The sequence below is a fragment of the Diabrotica virgifera genome, chromosome 6 (genome assembly GCF_917563875.1).
Source record: "Diabrotica virgifera virgifera chromosome 6, PGI_DIABVI_V3a".
Classification (NCBI taxonomy): Eukaryota; Metazoa; Arthropoda; class Insecta; order Coleoptera; family Chrysomelidae; genus Diabrotica; species Diabrotica virgifera.
Genome location: NC_065448.1, coordinates 173,738,008 through 173,760,963, shown reverse-complemented (window position 1 = coordinate 173,760,963; position 22,956 = coordinate 173,738,008). Strand labels below are relative to the sequence as shown.

Here is a 22,956-nt window from a genome sequence, read left to right as displayed (position 1 = left end):
CATGGAACAAATGCAAGTCATTTTGGAAAAGTTTGCAAAACTAATATTATGTCGAATTGTGATAAAAGCTGCAGTTTATTCTGGCAGTGAATGGTGATGAACAAGAAGAAGAGAGTGTATTGAATATGTGCGAACCTAATGTAACATGAAAAATATTCAGAAGAAAACTAACAAACATCGAAGTTGAAGATTGGTATAGAAAGCCGAAATCCACCAGAGTTAGGAGACACATGCCTTGCTGGATGGGGCACGAGAAAAGAATGTTAAAGAACAAAGTGCACAAAATTCATGACATAGATGAAGGAATTAACACTACTAGAATTAAGAATTGGAGAACAACTAACTTACGACAGAAAAAATTAGGCAGTAAGGTCTGGTGTTCTATATTATACAGGGTGGTGAATCGTAAAACGGGCCATAGGAAACTCAATGTAAAATTCTAAACTGTTGAATTCCTGGTTCCCTAATTATTTTACATCAAAAGTCATGAGAACGTATTTGTAGAGGATTGAAATATGTATTAAAAACAAAAGTTACAAATTGTTCTACGATTTAAACACATTCCAAAATTTTGAAAAATATAATGTATTTACCGCAGTAGGTATGTTAGGCCACACGTTACTATTTAACTGACAGTGCGCACACTATTGACTGGAGAAAATATCTTTATTATTAATACATTCTCCTTAACTGAGGGTATCTTATCAACTTTATTGTGTTTTAAACAGTAAATGATAAAAGAAATAAAAAATTGACAGTTCAAATTATATTATAATAACTTCATTGTCACCAAATGCAACCTTGTACACATTATTGCACTGTGTGTGGCCTAACTTTGGCGTATTACTCTGAAAATTGTATTATATTTTTACAAAATCTTGAGTAATTATTGTTCGTAGAACAATTTTAACAGTTGTTTTCAATACAGATTTCAATCCTCTACAAATAGTTTCTTATGACTTTTGATGTAAAATAATTAGGGAAGCAGGAATTCAACAGTTTAGAATTTTACATCGAGTTTCCTATGGCCCGTTTTTCAATTCACCACCCGGTATATAAAAAATCTGTTCTTTTTTTTCAAGTTTCATCTTCTATAAAAGGTTAGAATTCATCATAGCTAGGCGGACCATGTTGACTGCCGCTATAAATAGTTCTATACTACTGCCTTCAAATTATTGCCTCACGTTCCTAAGCCAGCATATTCTTCTTCTTCCCACATTTCTATTCCTCAAATTTTGCCTTGCGTAGTAAGTTGTAATAATGAGTATTTTGCCCTCTCATCACAAGTCCTAAATACCTACTCAAGTTTTCTTCTTTTAATAGTTAATGTTATTTCCGCTTCAAGTAAAGCCTATAACGGGTTCCATTTCCGTATTTATGGATGACTGAAGCTTCTTTAATTGTTCCTGGTTGATTCTTGTCTCACGAGAATCTAGAAAATGGACGATCAATTTCGACATAATTGATCATCGATCAAAAGACACAAAACAATTCAAATCAACAAAAGTCAGATCGATTAAAATCTATTATATTGAACAATTTTAACATTTAACATTAGCCTTAACAAGCTTGAGTCCTAGCGCTGTTTCTTAATGGGTTATTTTTGAATGGACTTATTTAATATATATGTTTTTTTTTAGTTTTGCCATTCATCATTATTTAAATGATTCGTTTAATCAATTGCTTCATTATTAACTTAACAATCTTTGATAAAAACTGGGTATATTTTGTAAAATTGGGTAATAGGTAAAAATGTATAACTACAATATTTTTGAACATGTTACTTATTTATTATTCTAAATGGAAAATAAGCCACAATTTAACTTAAATTATTTTATTGGCGTTTCGACTTCCAACTCGGAAAATACAAAATATTACTAAATTAAACAAAAATGTTGTTGCTTAGTAAAAAATTCTTCTAGTATAGAAGATACAAACTACAGAAGACATATTTATACATTTTAAAGTAGAAGACTTTAAAATAATATTGCCAGTATTTATGAGTTGCGTTCCTGGGACGACTTTATTGAAAGATAGTTCATTCGATTACATGAAATCAATTTAACTCAAGAATATCCTTTACAAAAAAGTCATAGCATGTGATCTGTCTATCAACGACGTCCGAGTTGGAAGTCGAAACGTCAATAAAATCATTTTTTAAGTTAAATTGTAGCTTATTTTCCATTTAGAATAATAAATTACATAAATGCCACACAGAAATAGCTTCAGAATAATATGTTACTTACGTTCGAGTAATAAAATTGAGAAAAGAGAAGATACACCTGTTAATAACAGACTAGATTCCATCTTATAAAATATATAAAAGCAGAAACCTGTTGTTCTGAAGCTATTTTCTTGTGGCATTTTTGTAATTAACTATTTTTAATGGGAAATAAGCCACAATTTTTCTAAAATAATGATTTTATTAACGTTTCGACGTCCTAATCGGATGCCGTTGTCAAAATACAAAAAATATTCATAAATATGTCAAAATACAAAAAATAATAATAAATATTTTTTGTATTTTGACAACGGCATCCGATTTGGACGTCGAAACGTTAATAAAATCATTTTTTTAGTAAAATTGTGGCTTATTTCCCATTAAAAATAATTAATTACGGAAACCTGTTGGAATAAGAAAACAGGCGAATAAATTGAAGTATGGGAATGAATGAACAAGAGCTTATAAACAATTAGATTGAGAAAAGAAAAACCTGTTAAGAACTATAACAGACTAGATCCACCAGTAAAAGATATATAATCAGAGAACTATTGGAGGAAGACATATGCAGAATGAGGATAAGAAAAGAGAAGAAAAAAGTGAAGTATTGAACGAAACAAGAATAATTAATCTAAAATGGCAATATTGTCAACATGCAAAGAGCTTGAGAAAAGAGAAGGCAAACGTGTTAAGAACGATAACAGACTAGATCCCTCCAGATTAAAGATTTGGAAACAGAAAACTGGTGGAAGAAGACATGCAGTGACGATAAGAAAACAGGAAAAAGAAAGATAAGTATGGGTTTAGATATTATGTTTACATGAGATTAAGAGGAAGTCACAATAATTGTTATTGGTGTAATGAAAATTCCCTTTTTAAATAGCTGGTACTTGACATTTCGATTTCCATTCCGGAAATCGTTCTTAAAAAAGATTATTTTAAAAATTTTGGAAACATTTATAACCTAGTTTTATTAGGTTAATAAAACCCGAATTGTTCTCAAAAATTATCATTCTAAAAATTCTGGGAAGATTGTATAACCTAGTTTTGTTAGGCCTTTTCAAAAATTGACATACTTGGCCTAGATCTTATAGGCCACAGAAAGTGTGTGGTTAAAAAAATTGTTTGATGGTGATGCTATTATCCTAGGGATATCAAAAATTCTGACTATTTGTGTGTTACTTTGTGTCGATTTGTTTATCATACATAGATGTGTGTTCGTGATTTGTGTGCTGCATACGTTGGTTATGAGACAGTGGCGTAGCCAGGAATTGGCTTTAGGGGGGCCCACCGGGCCCCCCCAAAAATTTTTGAAAATTAGACCTTGAAATAGGCGTTTGGGACTCATTTAAGCATCAAAATCTTAGGTTACAAATAACTTTATTATAGTTCTCAATTCCTCTCGAAAAGGAAAAATCAACATTTTATTTTGTTGATTAAAACTTTAGGAAAGATGTAAAGTTGTATGTTAATGATCCTTGAGTCATAATTTGATTGATGCTCTGTCATACTGTATACTCTACCACTTTCTTATTGAAAAATACTCATATTTTAACAGATCAAAACCCATAAATATTACAAGTAATGTTCATAGAAAGGTTTCAAAACTCAATACAATTTTGTATCCGTTCATAACATTTATTATGTGCACAAAATTAACAAGTTTACTTTCAATACAATCCTGAATTGGTAATACATATGAAGATGTGCCCTACTAATGGAACTGCAACCTTCTTGGAGTTCTTGTGTATTGGCAGATGATTTCTTCTGTCTTCACTTGCAAATCTCGATGTATGGATAAGAGTGCAAGGGAAGTGAGCCTTTCTTCACCTATTGAATTTCTTAAATAGGTCTTCAGTCTTTTCAATGTTGAAAATGATCTGGAAAATTAAAAAAAGCTGGAATCTTTTGAACTTTAAAGTGAGGTAATGAGTAATATTACTGACAAGCTGTCTAGTATTATTAAAAATTGTTACAACTTCAATAAATTACAATGAAGAAAACATATTACTAGAACAACTAAAAGGAACGATATTAACTATTTATAGTTCAAAGTAAACTCATCAAAGTTTATAGGAAATATTGTATAATAATTTACCTTTCAACTGATGCTGTTGTGACAGGGAGGACTGCCAATATACCAAGCAGAATCTTCATGTTAGGAAAAGCATCATCTTCGTCCTTCAAAGCCTTTAGCACTGAAGTAGCAGTTTTAGGCGTAACCTGGGCAATCTTCCAGTGGCTTTTCCATAACTCGCACTCCGCATTCAAGATGTCCCGGTTTGTGTGGACCAAATCGGATTGGTAAAAATCCAAGGCAGGCTCCAGATAAAATTTTATAAATTTCGGGGGGGGCCGGCCCCCTTGGGCCCCTTCCCTGGCTACGCCACTGATATGAGATTGTCGATTTGTTCTTCGACTTCCTTTACTCCGCTATTGTTGGTATGTTCTTGTTATTGACTTCTTCTTTTAGTATTGGCAACCCAAACCTGCTACATTCTGCTGATGTGTTTGCTACACATTCTTTTTTCGTCAAGTAAGATGAGCGAAGTAATACACGAAATAAATAGACTGAACATAGACATCGCAGTGATTACCGAAACAAAACGAAAGGGTCAAGGATCAGAAAATATCGGAGAATATGATTACTTCTACAGCGGGGTACCAAAGGAGAAAAGAGCACAACAAGGTGTAGGTATACTTATACGCAAGAAACTAAGGAGATTCATAACTGCTTGGGAAGCCATCAGCGAAAGGCTCATAAAAATGAATCTAACTATCAAAGGAAAAAAGATTACGATTATTGGAGTATATGCAGTAAACGATGATGCACTGGTGAATATTAAGGACGACTTTTTTGAAAAGCTACATTCAGAAATTGCAAATATCGGCAGATCACGAGAAATTATAATCTTGGGGGACCTAAACAGTAGAACAGGCAAGAAACAGCACAATAAAGTCATAGGCCAATATGGTGAAGAAGCTATAAATGACAATGGTACTAGGCTAATAGCCTTATGCGAACAAAATGATATGAAAATCACAAACGGATTCTTCCAACACCGAGATATCCATAAATATACATGGACACAAAATACCCGAGGGCTGAAATCAATCATAGACTATACAATCATAAGACAAAAGACTAAATTGATTGTACAGGATGTGCGGGTATATAGAGGAGCCACTTGCGGCAGTGATCACCATCTATTAAAAACAAAGCTCACAATAGGAATAGATAGAGCAAGAGATTTAAAAGAAGCTGCAGCGGAAATAGAAAAATTAACAGAAAAGAAATACAACCTAAACAGCTTAGAACAAGAAAGCGTGAGGGATTTATACAGGAGTAGATTAGATAAAAAGTTAGAAACCATGCAATTTACCAGCAATGAAGAGCATTATCATTATATAAAAACATGTCTTCAGGAAGCAGCAACAGAGGCCCTCGGACTCCAAATAAAAAACCACAGAAAAACTCCGTATTGGTGGGACGAAGAAATAGAACAAGAGATTAAAAATAAAAGAGAGAAGTATAAAAAATTTCTGAACACAAGGACCGACGCCGATAAGGTAGAATACAAGAGGGTCCAAGCTAAAGTGCGAAAAATGATATGCCAAAAGAAGAATGAGGCTTGGGAGCAAAAGTGTAACATGATTAACACACATTTAGGAGGACGGAGAAGTACAGAAAGTTGGAAAGTATTAAAATCGCTACGACAGGAAAAGAAAAGAGATATAATATCAGCAATCACACCGGATCAATGGGACGAATATTTTGAAAAACTCTTAAATGAGGACAGAGCGGAATTTCTAAATAACAGTGATACCAGCAATGTAAATATCTTAGCCTCACCATTACGGGTAACAACAAAAGAAGTAGAAGAAGTATGTAAGTTTTTAAAAAATAACAAAGCACCAGGACCAGGGAACATACCAGCTGAACTAATAAAATATGGCACAACAAAATTATATGAAAACCTGGCTAAACTCTTTCAAAGATGCATCAACGGAGTGGAAATCCCAGAAGAATGGAAGACATCATGGATATCCACCATACATAAAAAAGGCAGACGGGATCAATGTGACAACTACAGAGGCATCGCTGTAACGAACTCGATCAGCCGAATATACGGAAAACTGATTAAAAATAAAATCGAAAACGAATATAAAGATATAGAAGCTGAAGAACAGGCAGGATTCAGGGCAGGGAGATCAACGGTTGACCATCTGTTTTGTATTACACAGATTATTGAGAAGAAACTGGCCGTCAACCAGGAGGTGCATCTGTTATATGTGGACTTAAGAAAAGCGTATGATAGCATCCCACAAAACAAACTATGGGAAGCATTAGAGAAAACCAATATAAGCGCAAATTTAATAACAGCGACGAAACAATTGTATACCAAAACTGCATCAAGGGTGAAAGTTGGAAGCAGGCTATCGAGAGGATTCCAAATTAGCAAAGGCCTAAAACAAGGGTGCTGCCTTTCACCGACATTATTTAAGATCTACCTCGAACAAACTCTAAAACTTTGGAAACGCAAATGCAAAAACATGGGATTACCGATCAGCAACAATACAATATACACTTTGTCATTTGCAGACGACCAACTTGTACTAGCGCAAGACTACGATGATATAGAATATATGACAAGGAAATTAATAGAGGAGTACAAAAAAGGTGGTTTGGAAATAAACATAAAGAAGACCGAATATATGTGTATCGGTGGGACACAGCAGGACCTTACACTGGGGAATGGCGAAATTATTAAACATTGCGACGCATATAAATACCTTGGTATGACCATCACACAAGAAGGAAGCGTAGACCGGACGATAGAAGAAAGAAACAACCAGGGAAGAAAAGCAATTACCCTTCTCAATAGCATCCTCTGGGACCAGTCAATATCAAACAACAACAAACATAGAATATACAATACAATTGTTAGGAGTATAATCACTTACAGCAGTGAAGTATGGCAAATAAAAGAAAGATACAAGAGAAAACTTGAAGCAACAGAAATGGATTTCTGGAGGCGCTCAGCAGGAAAATCAAGATTAGAAATGGTAACCAACAACAGAATTAGGGAAATAATGAATGTGAAACACACAATAGTAGATGACATTAGTACCAAACAGCTTAGATGGTATGGACACGTACAAAGAATGTCCGAAGAACGACTCCCGAAACAAATCCTAACGTGGACCCCTCATGGTAGACGAAAAAGAGGAAGACCCCGCCTGAGTTGGAGAGAAGGCATAAATCGAGAAATGAGAGAAAGAGAATTGGATGAAGACCTTTGGATGGACCGAAGTGAATGGCGACTAGGCATCGGAAGACGTAGGAGAACGTTTTAAAATATATATATATATATATATATAAATATATATATATATATAATATATATATATATATATATATATATATATATATATATATATATATATATATATATATATATATATATATATATAAGATGAGCGCTGCTTCTTCGATTTGTCTCTTTCATGTCCGTTCCTTTCATGATTAGAAAAAGGGAAAAGAAGCAGCCTGCATCGATCTTAACTAAAGAAAAATATGTATGTAGCAAACCCATCAATGGAATGCAGCAGGCTTTGGTTGCCAATACTAAAAGATGAAGTCAACAACAAGAACATACCAACAATAGCTGTGTAGAGGAAGTCGAAAAACAAATCATCGAAAATACACACAATATACGAAAACACGTCTATATGTATTTACGGAATTTGAAAAAAAAAACTGAATTTACACAATCACATAGCTATTATAGAGATTATACAAACAGATCAACACAAAATAACACTCAAAAACAGTCAGAATTTGATATACATATATAGGGTAATAACATTACCCTCAAACATTTTTTTTTTTCAACCACACACTTGCTGTGGCCTGTAAGATCTAGGCCAAGTATGTCAATTTTTGACATACGTTATAAGACACATAAACTAATAAAACTAAAAAGCTATACAACCTTCCTAGAATTTTTAGAATAATCTTTTTTGAGAACGATTTCCGGAACGTAAATCGAAACGTCAAATGGTTAATCAAAAATGTAATTTTCATTACATCAATAATTGTGGCTCAATCCCATATAAGCACAATACTTCAATGTTTAAAGAAATGAGAAGTCCCCAGATCAGTAAATCTGAAACCTCTGTTGGAAGCAATTCCTGGTTACATCCTTTATCTCTGCCTTTTACAATTTATAAGGCAAGGAGGCGACGAAACTTAAAGCTTAAATATTTGTTACCTATTAAAAATCTGGACGATTTAATTTGGCATGTTTTAATCTCATGTTTTGGTTTTTACTCACCCTCGTAACATTAAATAAATTGAAAATAGTAAATATTACGTGGTAAAGCTACTGAATAGTTCAGTTTCATTGAACTCGGTAGTAGAAAATGACGCATATCTTTATACAATAAAATAAATTCTTACTACTCGATCGTTTAGGCTAGGGCTCCACGAGCTACAGATTGACGCTAGCAGAAGCAGTAAAATTACGGTGACAGCACAGCAGTAAAATCATTGCTCCATGAGAGCGGCAGTTTACAACGCGCATAGCGCCGCGTCTTGATCTTGTAGAGGCTCCATGAGCTTTAGTATGACGTGGCTACGATCACTGCTATCTTTTTATGCGTGTATATAGTAGTTAAAGTAAATAAATTCGTACCGATAATATATTATAGATAACCTATCATTTTAACATAAAATTGCTTTAGTATTGGCAATGTGCCCGACGTAGGTTTAAAAAGTAACGGAAATGGTGGATTCGCCTTGTTCTATTACATAGAAAGACATGGAAAATTTGTTCTTTTACACAACAAACTAATAGTCCATGTGGTGAGACCGTTCCCGTCGGGAAAAATTTCTGATTCAGTTTCTTTGTGGATTCCTATTCAAAAATGTCCCCTTTAAACAAAACTGAAGGGTGCCGGGCGGAATTTTTAGGCAAAAATTGTTTAAACAATTTTTTTAAACAAAAAGAAAACATCACTTTTTTTGTTGGTCAGTTTGAACAAGAAAGGTATCTTGTAAATTTTCTCACAAATTGATAGTTTTCGAGTTATAGGCGATTTAAATTCTGAAAAATGCGAAAATACGCATTTTCGAGGCTTAAAAACTCATATTCAAATTAGTATGTTTGAGGTTGCCAGATACTTAAATTGAAGACTAAATATTCAGCTTCAAGATTCTGAAGAGTGATGGCTTCTAACTTTAATTTATACCGTTGTTTTTTAATTGTTAAATATGCGTGTGTATCCGATTTTTTTGCCGGTGAGGCGCGCTCCGTTTCAAAAATCTCCTATTTTCCCCCAAAAAATATTTTTTCTGTATTCTTTAGGACATTCTAAATAAAATAAGTTTCTTGACATTTTTCTCAAAAAATAGTTTTAGAGTTATAAGCGATTTAAAATCGGAAAATTGCGTTTTTATCATTTTTCGGATTTTAAATCGCTTATAACTTAAAAACTATTAACTTGACCCAAGATTGACCCAAAAAATCTAAAAATATATGTTCTAGAGCAAAAAACCTGATCTTTTCTATTTGTTTAAAAAAATTGTTTAAACAATTTCTGCCCAAAAATTCCGCCCGACACCCTTCAGATTTGTTTAAAGGGGACATTTTTGAATAGGAATCCACAAAGAAACCGATTTAGAAATTTTTTTCAGACGGGAGCGGTCTCACCACATGGACTATAAAAGAATATAAAAATCAATGGGAAAGTCCCAGTATACTGTATATACCAATATATATACATAATATATACCAATAAACTGTATACCATAATTAAAAATCATACAGAACAAGTAAAAACTTCGTTTGTTTGGTTGGTCTGTGTCCATCTAACTGGCAAGTACCACACGTTACCATCGAGCAGTGAATCATGTTGCCCTTTGAGCACTCTTAAATTTTATCGCTTAACATCGACTTAGAGATAGATAGATAGATAGATAATTTTATTAACCCTTGGTTACATACAAGTATGCATAGAGCATGTCAAAAAAAATACAATAAACATTACAACACTACAATTACAAACAAAAATAATATATACCTAGTACAAGACAAATACATAATAAGTTGCCAATAATTATTCTATAAATTATGTCAATACAAAAATTAAAATTCGCCCCAGACATTGGACATCTTCTAAATAATTAGAGCTAAGCATTCTGTAAATTCACGTACTGAATAAAAGGCATGGCTTATTAAGAATTGCTTTAAGTTTTTTTTGGAAAGTTCTTAGTGAATTAAAATTTTTAAAACTAGATGGTAGTGTATTAAAAAGTAGGGAGCCTGCATATTCAGGAGATTTTCTAAAATTAGTATGAATATGACGGGGAAGATATATTATCCCGGCATTTCTTGTGTTATATGGGTGTAAGTCATTTGCTGTTTTAAGATCATTTAACTTAGTGAACGTGCGTGATAACAACATATAGATATATATTGAAGCAAGCGTAAGAATGTTATTATTTTTAAAACATTGTCGACAACCGTCTCTAAAGCGTAAACCAAATATTGTTCGAATTATTCGTTTTTGTAGGACAAATACTCTCAAACTTTCCGATGCCTGTCCTCAAACAATAATGTTTTGACTGATTATGGAATACACTTGGGAATAGTATAGTGTAACCAACGCATTTACAGTGTGTCGTGCAAAGGACTTCGTCCTTTAACGACAATATCGCGAAATAAGCTCGATTCAATTTTAAACAAGTATTGTTTACGTGTTCACGAAAATTTAAAGTATTGTCCACAATCGTGCCAAGAAACTTAGTACTATCAACTAATTTAATAAGCACGTTGTCTGTAATTTCGAACGCAGAAGTACTTATTTTTCTTTCACCATAAGAAAACTGAATACATACTGTCTTATCTATATTTATTACCAAATTATTTCGGTAGCACCAGTTCTTAAATGACAAGATTACATTCTTGACCTTAGAATGTGCTAACTCGAAGGATTCCGCTGAGACAAGTATGGTGGTATCATCTGCATACATGAATATGTATTTTTCTGAGATATATTCAGGCATATCATTTATATAAAGTAAAAAGAGTAGTGGACCTAATATTCCACCCTGGGGTAATCCTAGAGTCGCCACTAACATCAACTTTTAAAAATGTAAATCATATTTCTCGATGTCACCTATTGTACAAGGTTACTAGTTTCATGTACTAAGCAGAACGCACTGAAGATGATCTGATCTAGATTGAAAACGTTTTGCGAATCCTTTTGGATCACTTTTTAATAGTTTTTCAATAAACTTTTTATACCATTATACAAACGAAGTTTTTACTTGTTCTGTATGATATTTAAAAGAATATCATGACGAGTTTGAATATTACAGGATAGCAGTGTCTTCCTTCAATTTTTTACTATGTGAAATAGAAGATGTCTTAAGAAAACAGGACACATCAATGCGTGATAACCTGAACCCAGAAGAAAGATTAGGCAAATATTTGTCCATGCATTTAATTTTTTGACTCTGTTTTTATGATTCTCTTATTTAAAATCATACAAACAGTCATTCTTTTGCACTTCTAATATTAATAGTTCACTATCAAACTCAACAAATGTGTCCATTATGAATACATATAGGCATTGTTTAAAAAAGAATAGTTGGTCAACACAATGAATAAATTTGTTTGATTCTAATTGAGATATTCACCAGATGTCACCACCATTTCTGTCAGGGTCGAAACGTCACGCGTAACTACGATAAATCCAAAATGCATAGACACCAAGTTTGATACGATCCTATTCCTAACACACACCAACTCGCATATATATTAAGAAAAATAAATATATGGAAGAATATATTTAGAAATTTAATTAATGATGTCATGCTACTATACATTATACATATAATAGCATGCCATCATTAATTCAATTTCTAAATATATTCTTCCATATATATTTATTTTTCTTAATATGTATGCGAGTTGGTGTGCTATGACTAGGATCGTATCCAACTTGGTGTCTATGCATTTTGGATTTATCGTAGTTACGCGTGACGTTGCGACCCTGACAGAAATGGTGGTGACAGCTGGTGACTGTCTCAATTAGAATTAAACAAATTTATTCATAGCGTTGACCAACTATTCTTTTTTAAACAATACTATAGGTAATTCAAAATACCAAACAGCAAAATAAACTGACAAGAACAAAAAAATCAGATTTAACGGCAATTGCACCTAAGAGAACTACATTACTACCTGTGGAGCCAGGAACGAGCTGCAAATAACTGCTAAAGATAGGTCTGGACCCTGGACCTATCCGTCTGCGACATGACCAATGACCTTGACGACGCGCCTCGTTCCCCTCTGGAGCGACAATCTACTGCACAGTGGACCCGCTTAGTATTATCGCTGTTGTTTTCATTTATCACGCTTCATTTTACTGCTACTGCTAACGTCAATCGGTAGCTCGTGGAGCCCTAGCCTTAGGTGTAACTAATTCTGCAGCGCCCTAGCACAATCTCTTATATTTAAATGTGTAGACATAGATAAGTGTAAAATGTAGCAGCTTGTCATTCGGTTTACGATAGGAGAGCGTAGACGTTTCCAAAAACTGAATTTCAAGAAAGTGAATCATCCTACATGTTATTTGTCAAATTGAATGTTGACTGTTATATGGTATGTGTTTTTTATTCTTGTTCATCCTTGTACAATCGTTTGAACATTTTTGTAACTTTGGCGTTTGTCGATATGTTGGTGTTGTGTAAATAGTTAAAGCGTGGATAGGTGGTTTCAATTATTAATTGGGAGTTACTGGTAATCTATATAAAAAGCACATAATTGCTACTAGACTAAGGCGGTCCGCATATGGGTCGATCGAAAACACGTCTCGAAGTTCGCGCGTCTTGTACGAACCCTGCGGCACAAGCGATTACTCTCCGCACACTAGTCGATTCAGTTTGCTCACATCTTCCAACCATGAAATAACGCATTTTTTGTATATCAACCAAAACGACTATTTCGATCTGTGAGAAGTACGGTATTGTTACATTTTAGTGTATAATTTGTATACAATGAGCATTATACAATTGAGCATATTTTTTTATTTCCTCAACAAATTTTATATTAAACATCTAGAAACAGAAGTTGAATGTTTTCAGAATTTTATATTCCAAACAATATATTTCCAAAGCTACTAGTACCTACTACAATCTACGAGCATACATTCACCTATCTTAAAAAACTAAAATTTCATTTAGCGCAAACAACAACAAACGAAGGAAACAAATAAAATAAACTTATCTCCATGACTGGAAACGTGTGTCCCACTTGAACTTTCTCGTGCGCTACCGATCGCAAGGGACGAGAGTCGTACAAGACGAGGAGATTTGCAATCCTAGACGACTACTAAACGCCCCGTCTACGGAGCTCAATGCCACAACGAAGGAACTTGAATGTTGGGGAGAGACGTACGCGACTGGACTCGAGTCGATCACTTCGTGGGTCGACGCTCGAAGTAGTCGACTCGATTCCAGTCACGTAGATCTCTCCCCGCCACTCAAGTTCCTTCGTTGTGGAATTGAGCTCCGTAGACGGGGCGTTTAGGATTGCAAATCTCCTCGTCTTGTACGATTCACTTTTCGTTGTGTGTGAGTGAGACGCACGTTTCCAGTCATGGAGCTAAGTTTATTTTATTTGTTTTTTTTGTTGATTTTTGCTGTAAATTAAATTTTAGTTTTTTTAAAGATCGGTGAATGTTATGTTCGTTGATTGTAGTACTAATAGCTTTGTAGATATATATGTGTTTGTAACATAAAATTCTGAAAACATTGTACTTCTGTTTCTAGGTGTGTATTATACAATTCGTTGCGGAAGTAGAAAAATACTCTCAATTATTGTATAATGCTCATTGTATACAAATTATACTAAAAATGTAAAAATTTCGTACTTTTCACAGATCGACATAGTCGTTTTGGTAGAGATATAAAAAATTCATTCTTCCTGGTTGGAAGATGTGAGCAAACTGAATCGACAAGTGTGCGGAGAGTAATCGCTTGTGCCGCAGCATAGGCGTAACCAGGGGGGGTTTTGGGGGTTATAACCCCCCCATTGGGACGTACTTTGAGCTCTATACGCTTAACCCCCATACCCCTCAGAGCCCTTCCAGTAGTTGTAACCCCCCCCCCCTTTCCAGTAGTTGTAACCCCCCTTAGGATCATCCTGGTTACGCCTATGTGCCGCAGGGTTCGTACAAGATGCGCAAACTTCGATACGTGTCTTCGATCGACCCCTGTGCGGGCGGCCTAAAAGTAATAAGGTGAAAAACATGTTTACGGATATAAAAACGGCAAATTCCAAGGTAGAGTTGGGGAATTAGGTTAGTTAGTTCCAAAAATCCAGTTATGAAACAAAGATGTTTCACAGTTTTAAGTGATACTTGATAAAAAAATGTAGTTTATGATATTCTAATCGCTTGCCTTACAATATCGCGAAGATTACATGAGTTTATGTCTTAGGCTAGTACTCACCTGTAGACCATGTTGTGCGATTTTCTTTGGGCGCTCTAGGGAAGGTCTAAACTTGATACATAGACATGGTCTAGAGACACCGATCTTTGTTCCATCTATATTTCACACTGTGGTGGTAATTATTGTTTTAGTCTCATCTTCGCCAACAACCATGACACACATTGGTTTGGGCGGAATGACTGCCTGTTTGGTAATAATTTGTAGTAAAAAAATTTTTTTTAAATTATGTATTTTTTTTTCTATTTCCTCCACTGAAACAATTGTGCTTTGCAGCCAGTGAATCCATGGCCGCTCTTCTTTTCACCTGGTTGTTGTAACCGGGACTTTTTACATCCCACAAACAAAAGAAGGCGTGATAGCTTTTAATAAATTTTAAAATTTCGTCGTTTGGCCACATGGTAAACAAAAACAAGCACAAGCAGAGACCGCGTGCACGCACCCATTTCAATCGGGAGACTTTAGACCTGCGATTTTTGGTCTCACAACGACCCGTAGTCCAAGTTTGGTATATTATAGACATATCTACTGAGACACATCTATGAGACCAAAACCGCGCGATGTGTCTATTGGTGTGAACTAGCTTTTAGAATGACGACTTACTGCCTTTGCCAAAAGTTAGTTTTACTTATTCAATATCAAAATGTTACAACTATTATTACAATGAGTTTTTTAAGATATATTGGTGTGTATGTTGCGTTTAGTACAAATTAATGTCAGAATTCATTGCCGTTATGGCTTGCAAATTTTAGAAGTCTCGGAGGTGTAACCAGAGAAGGTTCCCATTGTTTTCAATCTGGTGGGATGTAGCGTAATATTTTTAATGTTATTGTATGTGCTATTAGATTGAAAACTTAGTCTTTGCTAGCATGCCGCTAGGGCATCCCTGCCATTTCGTTCGTTACAATCCGTAACTGCACGCCGGGGTTTGTTTTGGTTAGATCAGAGACAGCAGCATATGTGCCTCCTGATGAGAGACTAATAAGTTTCGAAACCGGTATAGGTGCTTGCTGCACTCTTTGATTGAACTAGAATATGATGCGGCGGCTGTAGTTTTGTGTTGCAACGAAATTGAAAATAATTATTCATTTTTGATTTACATGTTTACTTGGAGTACGAAGGGAACCATTCTCGTTGGAACTTTACCGCGCTAAGCAGATGGGACGTGAATTATAAATTGTAAAATTCTCTCAGCTTCTTAGTCTCAGTATCCGTTATGGCTTGCAAATTTTAGAAGCCTCGGAGGTGTAACCAGAGGTTCCCATTGTTTTCAATTTGGTGGGATGTAGAGTAATATTTTTAATGCTATTTTATGTGCTATTAGATTGAAAAGTTAGTCCCTGAATGTCAGAATATTCACCGAGCTGTGAACCCCTAAACATAAAATTACTAAGGGAAATAAAAAAGAAGTGTAAAAACTTGTTAATATGTATATTTAAATGTAAAAACTATCAAAATGGATTGATTGAATTAATACGTTATTAGTTCAGTCAGACCATTATCAATGAATCTTGATAACACCATGCGTGCAGCCACATAATATACATAATAAAGAGGTTAAAAACTCTGATTTTAAATGTTAAATTAAAAAGTAGTGACATAATGTCGATTATTGAAGAATTAACTAAAAGAGAACATATTGATTCCTTACTCGAATATGATGACACTAAGTATGTGTGATTTCTTGGAAAACCATTAGGTTTTCCTAGAAATCGCACATATTTACCTATAATAAGCCAAGATTCAAATTGTATTACTCGTCCATCAGCTTACGTGGTTCACCTAGGAGTTCATTATTAAAACCTCAGATTCACATTAAATTTTATACTATTGCGCCTCAAAATTTCTCTAGCTACCGTGTGGCTCACACCGAGTACCTATAGGTAGTGGATTTTGACAAGAGCTTTGACCTTGAAAATTTCACGTAATCTTGTGTCCCTTGTCAAAATTCAGTACCTATACTAGACTTACAATGAAGTGAGTCTGAGTGATCGAGCCTATATTTTGATTGTTTAAAAAAACATTACTTCTAAAACTCAACTTGTCACAAGATATAATTGATAATGTAGTTCTTAAAAAATGACCATTTTACACCAATACCAAAATAATACATCAAGTAACTCCCAATTGTATAACAGTGTACGGTTTCAAAGGGTTGTACAAATCTCCAAGATATTTACGATATGAGAAAACAAAACTTCTATTAGAAGTTTTGATCATATCGTGAATCTCTTTACATTTCCCGTAGTCTTTTTACTTGTCAAACGATTTAGGCTGCCTTTATACAAAATATGTTATTTGATAAGTATACAATGCTTTGTCACATGCCATATTCTAAAACGGAACACTCAGTACTCTATCAAAAAAGATACATGCGAATAATTAGCTTAATATTTCTTCGTGGTTTTCTTGTTTTGATGTCTGAGCTGATGTACTCTTTGTACAAGAATTTAAGGGTGTTGACACTCATTGAGGAATTACGAAAAACTGATTTGATCGTAGAATTTTATTGTTAATTATAAAGTTTGTAGAAGCGCACATGGGCATAATTGTTCTCGATGTGCCGGGATATTACGTCACTTTAGAACAACTTTAAGGCTCGGTGTATATTTGCGTGTTTTCAAGCCGCAGTACATGAGTTGAATTTATTCACTGCACTCTCGCGTGCATGCCGCGGGTCAGCTCGAGTGTGCAGTGAATCAATTCAACTCATGTACTGCTAATCCGCCAGCGCGCGCGATCGCCCGCACCTTGAAAACATGCAAATGTCCATCGAGCCTAAGGGCGACACGTATAGATCGAGGGCTGTAGACTCGAACGTACAAATGTGTAAATATTGAAAGGTACCAACTGTAGCGTAAATAAATTTAATATTGAACGAATTTAGCACCCACCTGGCAAAGCGAAAATTGTTTAAAGACGTTTTCAAATTTAAAATCTTATAATTAACTATTTAGATGGGAAATAAACCACAATTAAATTGAAAAAAATAATTTTATTAACGTTTCGACGCCCAAATCGGGTGTCGTTAAAATCTTCAGATAAATCTTTAAGTAAATTCAGATACCAATTAGATGGATTAACACCTTGGCTTGGTTACGAGACAAATATACCTCGTATTATACTAACAGTTGGCTGCGTCGACTGTTACACTACGAGACATATATGCCTCGTAACGCACTCAACGTAAGTTTATCAATATTTATAAACGCAGCCAATGTGTTAAGGAACTAGCTGTTATAGAGTGGCCCAAACATCATGATACAAAGCAAAAAACTTGAGTCTTCAGAATATAAAATAGATTTATTTATACACTGTTATATTATTGTTAAATATATTGTTGTGATGAATGTGTCTATTAAATATCGAGCTGATATAAGCTCTGCTGCTTTAGGCCGATTTAAATAGAAGATGTTCCTGAGCGTGGGCAGCATTTGGTCGATTACAAACAGTATTCAAATTAAACTTACCAAATACTTCAAAGGCAAAAACTTTTGATCAGTACCTACGTTATTGCCGGTTCTGATATATAGAACTGAAACATGGGTTGTTAACAACAACATAGTCCACAAACTCCAAGTAATTCAGAGAGCTATGGAACGGAGAATGCTCAACATTAAACTCAGCAATCGCAAATCCAGTCAAGAAATAAGAGAACGATCAAAACTAACAAATGTAATCTACTCTAAGTAGCCTACTAATGTAGGTACTAGATTGTTAAGTCCACAAAAGGAAATAGCGCTTTATAAACATAAGTAAACAACAAGAAATTGTTTGAAAAATCATGAATTATCAAATATTTTATATCTTTGAACCACAGCACATAAAATAAACTTATATTCAAACGGAAGGCTGAGAATTCTAGTTCCAGAGTAACAAACAAGTAAAAATACTCTGTTACACAGAAGACGCAATATTGATGAGCCCAAGATGAAAATGGTCTGCAAAGATTAGTCCACAGATTTAACATCAGAGCAGAAGAATTTATTATGACAATCTCGTCTCAGAAAACTAAAACAATAGTAATCAGCAAAGAAGCAATCAATTGTAAAATAGAAATTGATGGCATCAGTATTGAACAATTAATGGAAATAAAACACCTTGGAATATGGAATTAGACTGTATAGCTATGGAGACCTGTACAAAAACGTGAGAAATCAAGTACAAAAAGCAAATAGATTAACAGGATGCCTTAATAACACTATAAGGCGAAACCAGCATATTATTAACACTGACTGAGATGAATCCAAGAATTTATTAAGCCAGTGTAAGACCAATAAGGACATGCGTCAGAATCCAGAGCCGACACAGCCACAACACAAAGACTACTTAGGTACTGAAAACGGCAGTTGAGAGTACTGATAAGAATTACATACAGGAAATACGCTGAGAGATCGAAAGTAGAGCGAAGACATTAGAAGAAAGTGTAACGTACAGTAAACAAGCTGAATTATTTATAAAAAGGAGGAACAGGAGTGACGTAGATGCGAGACGATACAAATTTAAGAATCATAATCGGCATATTGTTATTTCTGTATTTATATCTTGGACTACACGCTGAACAACTGATATTACTAGCAATTTGCGCATGCCTACTATACTTGTAGCAGCGCCAGTCCACAGTTTAGTGCTAAAGAATCAGTTAGTCACTCTCGTATTTTGACGGTTCCAATTTTGCAATCAGTTCTTGAGACAAAACTTTGAATGGACTACGACAACGATCAATCAGCAAATGCGCGACGATATCGACCAATTGTTCTTCATCTGAGCGAAGAACTACAATTTTTTGATAAATTTGGCCACATTGTCACCAAAATGGAACACACAGAACAAAGGATTTTTCGAGAAGTGACCCTGTGGTCAGTCTCGTTAGTTAATAGCTATACGCCTTATCCGCCGTGAGCTCTTAGGTAGAGGGGATATTTAAAAGTTCGTGAGCGCCAGTAGTGACAAATCAGTGAACTTCGGTTGGAAATTTGACATACATGTCAAAGCGATTAATTTAAAACATTGAAATTAAAAACATCGATAGGAAAAAATATTAGTTGGCCACAGATGTGGCATAACTATATTTTTACCTTAAATATAATTACGCTCTAAATACTGAAATTTGGTGTTTTAACATTTTATAATGTAATTAATCTATTAATCTAAGCGCCATCTACACGATAATTGTGAAAGTATCGGAAGTAGGAAAGAAGGAAACTAATATTCGCAAACTAACATTAATCAAAATGATAAGCAAAATCTTATATAATTACTTCTTTGCGTTGTAAATATTACACGATAAGAATTAAATAATAAATTTGAAACAATTATTATTTGCTATTATTCACAATACTTTTCTCATTAAAGTTCCAACCGAAGTTGCACTACTAATCCGCTACTTGGCGATACCAGCGAAGCCCACAGTGTATAGTACCTAATCTAGAGGAAAGTTGTTTGAAATCTGCTTCAATAAACATCGGAACTGTTTCTTTTTTCCAACAATTCTCTAATATTCTTCTTATATGATATCTGAATGTGATTTGTAATTCTTGTTCACTGTTAAGTCTATTTTCCTTTCACTTTTTCTATTTCCATTAAACGTTTTAACTTTCCCGCCCTTCTCAATCTTGGCTTTCTCTACTATCTGCTTTTAATTTTTTTTCCTTGGAGTTATATGACTAATGCCTGGTTGCACCAACAGATCTTAAGCTCCAGCTTAGCTCAGCTCAGCTCAGCTTATAGATTATGACTGTCTAGGGCTTTGTCTTAAACTCAAGCAGCAACTTAAGTTGAGAATAACAGAGAGTTGAGATTAACATCGGTTCAAGCTGAACATTGATCCAAGACTCAATGTTGCAACTCTTATGTTTCACAAACTGAGCTTAAGTCATGTCTTAAGATTAAAATCTGTTAGTGCAACCAGGCACAAGGGTCCTTTAAGGCCAATTCGCCGAAACACCGATGTTTTTAAATTGGATTAAACTTTGTTTTGTTAATGTGTTCACTAAAATACTTTCACTTCTTTTTAAGTCAAGGATAAGAACAAGTCAAAAATATTGTGCGTGAATCCACTAACGTATTGTTGTGAATTTTGTACATTTGACACATTCAATAAAAATTTTAAATAATGGATATTTGTGTTAGTTTCTGATTACTTTTCTAATTGGTGAATTATTTTAATTTAACTTGAAATCGTCTTTAAGTTTAACTAGGAGTTATAAGATAGCAGGGTAGGAACGTAGAGCAAAACATGTTTTTAGAGAAAATCTACACAATCATCTAGGAGAGAAATAACTATTTTTACGAAGAAAACCGTATTGATAATCAAATTGATTCAAATTTGTTTTTTACCTTAGCGAGTTCAACAACCTGTGCGTAGGTAGTAATTTTTACTGCTTCCAAATACGAGCTTAAAAATTAAAAGAATTTTGTTATATTGATTTTTCCGTGCAGATACTTTTTGTTGATAGAGATTTCAAGTATTGAAAATTTTTATTAAGGTCCCTAATATAAATACCTTAAAATATTGTATATGTTTATTTATGGATCAATCGAATAAATTATTTAAAAAGTATGTGTTCTTTTTTTTTATTGTTCCCTCAAGGAATTCACAGGCATGACACACTTACAAAAACGAAATAATCTAGACCGGGGCATTTAGCACTAAAAACACCCGAATAAATCGATTTTTATATACAGCACCTAGAGACTTGCAGTTTTTTGCAGTATGTTCCGGATGACGTCAGGAAAAAAGTCTACTATTCAAAAATGGGTGGAAATGCATAATTGCACTTTAAATTACATAAAATGTACCTAAAAGTGCATAAACATGTGAAAATCAGTATACTAACGACCAAATTTTGTTATTTTGGGGGGTGTTTGGGGTCAGTGAACACGAATACGTCATCATAACTGACCCCCGGATCACCACAAGAGACGTCATCTTCCTAGAGTTTCAAGGGTTTTCTCCATTAAATTGATGCAAACGGATTACTCATGGGTTTTGCTGTCGCTAAACACGAATATTAGAGCTTTTGTATCTTCGCTAATCTTTTCACTTTTTGTGTCATTTTTCTTGCTAAATTTGAGTTATGCGTTTCTGAGTCTGTTATTAATTTATTGTGATCGTCGATACTTAGAGGTTTGGGATTATTACTCTGTAAAGTTTCAGCTATATTTTTATGTATGCTTCTGACTGATTTGGTGAATTCCAAACTATTTATCATCTTTGCTCTTTATTTTTGTAGGTTGATCGTTATTTGGCTCTTACTGGTCTGTGATCGCTTCCTACTGAAAGTTTGTTAAGTACAGATACATCTTGAATAATTTGTTTTTTGTCTGTTATTATACAATCATATTCGCTTTTAGTTCTTCCATCTGGACTAACCCACGTCCATTTTTTCCTATTCTGTTTCTTCTTGAAAAAAGTGTTCATTGCATACAGTTTGTGTTGTAGTAAGTATTTCGCCTCTTTCGTTTCTTACTCCTATTCCAAAATCTCCGATTGCAACTTCTCGTTCGTCCTTTTTCCGTCCGAGCTTGCCGTTAAAATTATCAGATTGTAATGGGCCAGTTCCTGCTTGTTTTAATAAATTTTAATCGAAATTTGGTCTCTGTTATGAAATTTTTAGTAAATTTCAACATTATGAGTACATTAAAATATTTTAAATCAAATCGGTATTCTACTGTTCCTCAATTGAATGTATGTCGGCCATTTTACTGCATTCGGCCTGCCCTCTATATTCAGTTTTAATCGCGAATAGTAATGATGTGAGGATAGCGTCGCGAAAAGCGGTGCAGATAGCGGTTTCGTAGGAAACAAAAAGAGGTTGGGGATGAGTTGGGAATATCAAGTAGGGAAAATATGCCCGAGACCGCATACTGGCTGAGATGGCATATCACGAGTTTTTCGTAAACTATTCCAAATTTGGTGCCTAGTGTGACAGTTTTCAGTTCCTCAAGTTAAAATGTGTCAACATTGTTGAACTTATGCATGTTAGTTTTATTTTGACAGCAGTAGCCTTTGGAATGTTAATTAAGTAGGACAAAATATTTATTGACTTTTTTTGTATCACATTATAATTCGCGAGTCTTTACACCCGAGTTAAGTTTTTAAATTTTGTGATGTTCTTTTGCCTTATGTCTATCACGCCTGTATCGATTTATATCTTAAAAATGTGCTTAAGAAAAATTAGGTTAAAAAAACGGTATGATTGCAATGTTGCTT

General features: G+C 34.3%; 1 long non-coding RNA gene across 1 annotated transcript; it reads left to right on the top strand.

Moving 5' to 3' along the window:
* The first annotated feature begins 7,700 nt into the window (after positions 1-7,700).
* LOC126887032 (uncharacterized) lies at positions 7,701-21,303 on the top strand. The gene is made up of 2 exons (XR_007698929.1): positions 7,701-8,419; positions 8,481-21,303. It is a non-coding gene; the product is annotated as an uncharacterized LOC126887032 (long non-coding RNA).
* The last annotated feature ends 1,653 nt before the right edge of the window (positions 21,304-22,956 follow it).